Source organism: Loxodonta africana, chromosome 1 (genome assembly GCF_030014295.1).
Source record: "Loxodonta africana isolate mLoxAfr1 chromosome 1, mLoxAfr1.hap2, whole genome shotgun sequence".
Taxonomy (NCBI): Eukaryota; Metazoa; Chordata; class Mammalia; order Proboscidea; family Elephantidae; genus Loxodonta; species Loxodonta africana.
The window spans coordinates 175,335,832-175,343,691 of record NC_087342.1 but is presented as its reverse complement, the minus strand read 5'-3'; positions in this window follow the sequence as shown (position 1 = coordinate 175,343,691).

Genomic DNA, 7,860 nt, shown 5'->3' with positions numbered 1-7,860 from the left:
TGGTTGCCTAGGAGACCGTACGTCGCTCTCCAGCTTTTCCATCACGCGCAGCTGAGCCCACAGAGACCCGGCTGCAGTCTGGGGCTTGACGAACCACCGTTACGAGGAAATACGGGCCAAGAATTGCAACGTAGGAGCTCGCGCCCGCTTCCAGGTTCTCCTAGGGAGCAGAGGGAGTCCGAAGGTCTGTCCCTGCCCCGCTCGGTGGACCCTTCTCTTACTCATTGGTTCGTCTGACACTCCACAGAGATTTGTTGAACCTCACGTGGAAACCTTCATGTATATTATCTCAATTAATCCTCGCAACAACACTAAAATTACATTTTATCCCCGCTTTTTTACTGATAGGACCCCAGTGCCCAGTGCTGTCGTGCATAACAACTTGTCTAATGTTGAATCAGTCAGTGAATCAGTGGCTGTACAGTTATAACAATAAACAGTTGTTAACAGTAGCTCAACAAAGAAATCCGGATCCAAAGCTGCGGTTTCAAGCATACAAGCCCCTGCCCCCATGCATATAATTCCATTGTGAAAAGAAAGAGGAGCAGGGAGCTAATTTGCAGAATCCTCGAGTAAAGTGACTCCGGAGGAGAAGGAAAGGCCTTCTCCGACTCCACCTTTCCCAAGTAGACCACAACCTTAAAATGTTTTGTAAGTATTTTTCTTTATCGTCAGTCTGAACTGTTCTTTTCCACTTGATTATGTCTCATTCATTTAGGCTCCCAAGCTACAAATCCTAGTCTCATCATTTCCGTTGCAACTCATCTCTCCAGCCCCATCTATTGGTCATTCACTGACTGTTTCCAGTTTACCTCAGAAATGTCTGAGTTGATCCCAGCTCTCCATCTCCACTGCCTTAGTTCTCGTTCTCCTCATTTCTTGCTTGGATATTGCAAAAGCATTCTAACTGATTTCCAAACCTCGTGTCTTGAAAATTTCAGTGGAGACCTCTGGGACGTCAAGGTGATGATGTATAGCAGGACCTTAAAAATTAGGGCCAGTCACTCAGGAGAGATGTAGTAGTTTGAGAGATATATTTAAGATCCATGTGATAGCTGTAACAATATACGACATCATCTATGGACATGAACAGGACACTGTTCTTGCATCTATGACTCCAATTTGACAGTTGAAATATATAAATTGATTATTAACGATAGGCTTTATGCTAGAGTAAAAGTAAAAACCATATGAACAAAAGGCTATGAGAACATATAGAAAGGAAGGACAAGTTCCACTTGGGAGAGTTGTAGAATGCTTCACAGAGAATTTGACATTTCATCTAGGTCTTTGAAGGGTAGGTAGAATTTGCCATAGGGAAAAGGGTATTTCAAGTGAAAAACAACTGTTAGTGCAAATGTACGGAGAGATCAGAGGATATGGATTGCTTGTAAGACATGCTAGGCTAAGAGAGATAATTCCTACCCTTGCAGGAGTTTAGTCGATAGCAACTGGTTAGCATTGTATTATATACGGTTAATAAATATTAAAAAATATTATTTAAGTGAATTGAGGTCCAGCAAACCAATTTTAAGGAGCCCTAGTGGTGCAGTGGTTAAGTGCTTAGATGCTAAATGAAAGGTCAGCGATTGGAATCCACCACCCACTCCATGGGAGATAGACGTGGCTGTCTGCTTCCATAAAGATTTACAGCCTTGGAAACCGTATGGGGCAGTTCTACTCTGCCCTGTAGGATCACTATGAGTTGAAATGGACTCGACAGCAATGAGTTTGGTTTGGTTTGGAAACCAGTTTTAAAATAAAAGGTTTTAATTCTCCCTGATCAAACCTTAAAAAAAAAAAAAAGGAGCTTCTCTAAATGGAAAGATCTACCTTCTAATCCTACCTACTTCACTTCTGAAGGAAACCCTGCTGGAGTAGTGGTTAAGAGCTATGGCTGCTAACCGAATGTTGGCAGTTTATATCCACCAGGTGCTCTTTGGAAACTCCATGGGGCAATTCTGCTCTGTCCTATAGGGTCGCTATGAGTCAGAATCCACTCAATGGCAACAGGTTTGGTTTTTTTTGTTTCACTTCTGAAAGTAGCAGAATATTTTTTTCCCAATTACCTCAAGAGGTCACCCAACACCTTTTAGAGAAAAGGATGATAGACTAGTGCATTGCTCTTTAGGCCAATATTCTTTGCCACTGAGTTGATTCTGACTCATAGCAACCCTATAGGACAGACTAGAACTGCCCCATAGGATTTCCAAGGAGCAGCTGGTGAATTAGAACAGCCAGCCTTTTGGTTAGCAGCCGAGGTCTTAACACTGCTCCACCAGGGGTCCATTTAGGCCAAGAGTGAGGACAATTTTTTCATAAGTGACAATTCAGGAAAAATAAAAATGTTTGTAAGCTGTATTTTTTTCACTGAAGATAAACATAGCTTTATGGAAACACCAGTGGCATAGTGGTTAAGTGCTAATAGTTTGCTAACCAAAACGTCAGCAGTTCGAATCCACCAGCCGCTTCTTGGAAGCACTATTGGGCAATTCTACTATATCCTACAGGGTTGCTTTGAGTCGGAATTGACTGGATGGCAATGGGTTTTATTGATTCCCATAGAAAAAATGGGCATTTTAAAACTTATATGACCTAATTTATCTAAAAGAAAATATCTGCAGGAAAACTGGCACTAGATTTGAGTCATTAATATGTTACTGTCTTGGCATAGTAGAGAAATGCAACAAAGAGGCAGATTTTAAACTTTTAGCTGGGCAAGAGTGAAAAGTTAGGTGGATCATGGCTTGGGGACTGTACAACAACACTGTTAGGACCTACTTAATCTTTACTCTCCAGAAGGACCATCCTCTTTATTCATCAAATAATGTCTGATTAATACTTAAAATGCATCATGAAAAACTAGGTGTCATCATAACCGTTTGTCAGCATATTAATCTATGATTCTTTAACCTCATTGCTTAGACCCAGTCTTTTAAAACTGGCTCTCACAAAGTTTTAATTTCAGTAAGATAAATTTTATATTTGTTCTATGTTCTTTGAAAGTTAGAAATAAAATTGAAATGAGCTGACGTGAGTGGCCGTTTGATGAACAAATTCTTTTTCTTATGAAAAATAAAAACATTTTAAATTTTCCTTAAGAAATTATAATTTTAGGATTTCCTTTAACTGGATTTATTCTAACAATTAGGACTATCCGGACTCGTTGACTCTACCAGCATAATAGTGCCCTATGCTGTATTGGTCAAATGTTGAAATTAACTCTTTGGGAGAGCTGGTTTAAATAGACTGAGTTTTTAAGCAATAAGATTAAAGAACCATAGATTAGTATACTGATAGAAACAGTTATGATGACATCTACTTTTTTCATGATGCATTTTAAGCACTAATTAGACACAATTCAATGAGTAAAAAGGATGGTCATTCTGGAGAGTAAATCTTTGCAGTATTGTATTAATACCCAAAATTAGTTATCAAGAGAATAAAAGCAAAGCAACTAAAAGAGAGAATATGGCAACAGTAGGCTCTGCAGAGAACAAACATAAACTAATGTTACTTAAAGTATTGAGGGCTTCGGAAGCAAATAGGGTCATCTGCATAAAAAAGAAAACCATTTTAATGCTTTAGGTGCCTATGAGCAATAAGGTCTTCCTCCTTCTGTACAAAACCAGTTGCTCTCCAAACCAAAATAAAACCCATTGCCGTTGAGTCAATTCTGCCTTATAGCAACCACCGATTCCAATTCATGGTGACCACATATGTGTCAGAGTAGAACTGTGCACTGCAGGGTTTTCAATGGCTGATTTTTCAAAAATAGATCACCAGGCCTTTCTTCCAAGGCACCTCTGGGTGGACTCGAACTTCCAACCTTTTGGTAATCAGGTAAATGCATTAATGGTTTGCAGCACCCAGGAACTCACTTGTCTGAGCATAAAGGCCACTTATCCAATGAGCTGGATACTGCCCTGACCTGGAACAAAAAAAAAAGCTAGAAATTACAGATAGATGGCTTTTAGCCATTCTTATCTGATCACTGCTATCTAGTACCATACTTGACATCATCTGCTCTTCAGAAAAAGTTCAAGACCTTTGCAGAAAAGTGAAACGCTTCTCCCTCAATGACAAGGACTGCTGTTGTGCTGCTAAACCAGGAGCAAACATGAGTAGCAACGTTTTTCTTTATTTAAATTTTCTAAGCCCACTACATAAAAGTTCACCTGTTCATTGATTTAGTCATTAACCTAGTATGTGCCAGGCATCGTTCTAGCAGTGAAAAAGCAAAAAAAAAAAAACAAAAAAAAAAAAACCCTGAGTTCCCAGGTACTGCAGATGCTTAATATGCTCAGCTGCCAACTGAAAGGTTGGTGGTTCAAGTCTACTCAGAAGCTCTTCAGAAGAAAAGCCTGGTAATCTACTTCTGAAAAATCAGCCACTGAAAACTCCATGGTTATTGGTTTCTACTTATATGGAGGAAAAAAGAATGAAGGGAATGAGTCAAAGAAAAAGTAGTCTATAGGACTAATAGCCTACATGAACCACAGCCTCTCCTAACCTAAGACCAGAAGAACTAGAGGGTGCCCAGCTACCACTACTGTTCTGACCAGGGACACAATAGAAGGTCCCAGATAGAATGGGAGAAAAATGTGAACAACTCAAATTCCTAAAAAAGTCCAGACCTACTGGGCGGACAGAGACTAGAGGAACCTCCACCACTATCACCCTAAGTTACCCTGAACTTGGAATTGATGCTATTTCTGCAGGTCACCTTTCAGCCAAATAATAGATTGGCTTATAAAATAAACAATATCACCAGTGAGTAATGAGCTCCCTTAATTAACTATATCAGACCAAATTGTCAACATTTACCCAGAAGCAAAGATGAGAAGGCAAGGAGGGGGAAGGGAAGCTAGATCAATGAAAACAGAAGAAATAGAATGGAAATGAGATGCTCATGTAAAAATTGTAACCAATGGCACAGAACAATTTGTGTAAAAAAATTTTAAAACCCCAAACCAAACCCACTGCTGTAGAGTCAATTCCGACTCATAGTGACCCTATAGGACAGAGTAGAACTGCCCCATATGGTTTCCAAGGAGTGCCTGGTGGATTCGAACAGTCAACCTTTTGGTTAGCAGCCCTAGCTCTTAACCACTACGCCACCAGGGTTTACAAAAAAAAAAAAAAATTGTTAAAGGGGAACCTAATTTGCTATGTAAACTTTTATCTAAAACACAATAGAATATTATTAAAAAAGAAAACCCTGTGGAGCACAGCTCTACTCTGATACACATAGGATCACCATGAGTCGGAATTGACTGAACGACAACTGGTTTTTTATGGACAAGATAAACAGTGAATAAATACATTTATAATGTGATATCAGATAGTGATAATTACTCTAAAGGAAAACAAAGCAGGATAAAGAGGATAGAGTATAATGGAAGGGGGTTATTTTAGATCAATGAAGAGTTGGAGGAGGCTCCTGTGGGCAGAAACCTAAATAAAGTGAGGGAACCAGCTACGCAGAGAAAGCATTCCAGAAAGAAAAACAAGTGCGAGGATCTGATAGCAGGAATGAGCTGGGTTTGTTGGAGAAATCAAAAAGGCAGGGTGGCTGGAGCAGCAGGAATGTTACATATGCACACAGAAAGGATTCATTATCATGCAGAATGTTTTCATCCATTTGCAATGAAATTCACTTGATTGCAAGTCATGGCCAATTTTCCACATCTTTTTTTACCATCTCGATTCTTTTTGAAGCAGTGCCACTCCTTAGTGAAATAGAAGAAATTATTTCAATTTTATTTCTTTCCATCATCAGACTAATAACCTCTTACACACATGGCAAGGTTAATTTTTGTCTTTCGCTGTACGGCTTACCACCTTTTGCAATCATTTGTGCTATTCTGTAAGAAACGATAAACAATAAAACCATTTTTCTGGTTGGAAAGATACAGTAAGACAGTTTTCAAACTTTAGAAGAATGACGTATCACTGCCAACTCACTTTTCTTTGTAAAATGGTGGCTTAATCTTGAAGATTTCATTGCTTCATTAGGAAAAAACATGTTAACAATGTTAACATAGTAACTGTTCATTTGTGGGCAAAGATACAAGACCCAATTTGAAATATTCAACTGAATATTAATTTTTTTCTTCATAATTGATGAATATACTGTTGTTAGGTGCTGTCAAGTCAGTTCTTGATCATATGCTACCTCCTGTAATGGTTGAATGTTGACCAGTTTTTTTTGATACAGTGACTGTGTATTCCTTCCATCTTCTTCTGATGTTCCCTGCATCATTTAATATTTTCCCCATAGAATCCTTCCGTATTGCAACTGGAAGCTTGAATTTTTTCTTCAGTTCTTTCAGCTTGAGAAACACCGAGCATGTTCTTCCGTTTTGGTTTTCTATCTCCAGGTCTTTGCATATTTCACGATAACATTTTATTTAGTCTTCTTGAGCCACCCTTTGAAATCTTCTGTTCAGCTCTTTTACTTCGTCATTTCTTCCTTTCACTTTAGCTACTCAACATTCAAGAACAAGTTTCAGAGTCTCTCCTGACATCCATTTTGGTCTTTTCTTTCTTTCCTGATTTTTAATGACCTTTTGCTTTCTTCATGTATGATGTCCTTGAAATCATTCCACAACTCGTCTGGTCTTCGGTCATTAGTGTTCAGTGTGTAGTATTCTAGAGATGGTCTCTAAATTCAGGAGGGGTATACGCAAGGTCATAGTTTGGCTCTTGTGGACTTGTTTTAATTTTTTCCAGCTTTAACTTGAACTTGTATATGAGCAATTGTTGGTCTGTTCCACAGTCAGCCCCTGGCCTTGTTCTGACTGATGATATTGCACTTCTGCATTGTCTGTTTCCACAGATGTAGTCAATTTGATTCATGTGTGTTCCATCCAGTGAGGTCCATATGTATGGCCACCATTTATGTTGCTAGAGTCTGGGCTCAGATAATTAAAAACAAGTTTTTTGTTTTTCTTTTTTAATAACATACTTGAATATTTAGTAGAATATTCAAAAGTCAGACAGTACATAGGACTATCCCACTCATTATAGGAGGTCTCGCATCTCTGGGGAAACCCTGGTGGTGTAGCGGTTAAGTGCTACAGCTGCTAACCAAAAGGTCGGCAGTTTGAATCCACCAGGTGCTCCTTGGAAACTCTATGGGGCAGTTCTACTCTGTCCTATAGGGTCGCTATGAGTTGGAATTGACTCGGCAGCAACGGGTTTGGTTTACGGGTAGCATCTTTGGGGCCTGCTGAATAAATGCTAGTAGCACCTCCAGTTACTATGACACCTTACAAATGTCCAAATTATCCCCTGGGGTCAATAGAACTTCAGTTGAAGCAACTCATATAAAGTGTGTGCCTCAAAAGTTGGCAAATAGTATTTTCTCAAATGGCCTGGGGCAAAAGAGTGGCATTCCAGTTGTATGGTATAAGTATTCTAGATAAAAGTTTTCTTTTGTAAATTGTTTAATAATATAAGTTTATATGATAAGAAATTCAGAGATACTTCTTTGTTCTTAAGCTCCAAAGCTTTTTTCTTTGCAGGCATAGAAAGGTGAAGGATAGTAGTTGCTAGGTTGCAGATCCTCCCTTACAAGTGAAAGGTATCTCGCTGCCCAGTATCTGAAGAAATTACTCTTTGCTTGAAACCCTATAGTAATGATATCACCTGGGCAGATGCTTTGAAAGGGGATGCCCATTCTCCTCAAGACCCACATTAACTACCCTCTGTTGCCACTAGATGCTTAACTAAGGTCAAATCTCAACATGCCCTGGGGAGGCAGGTATACCCTATGACCCAGGAGGAAAGAGTTATTTACCAAAAGAATTGCAATACTTTGATAACATATTTTAGCAGAAACCTGATACATGTGTG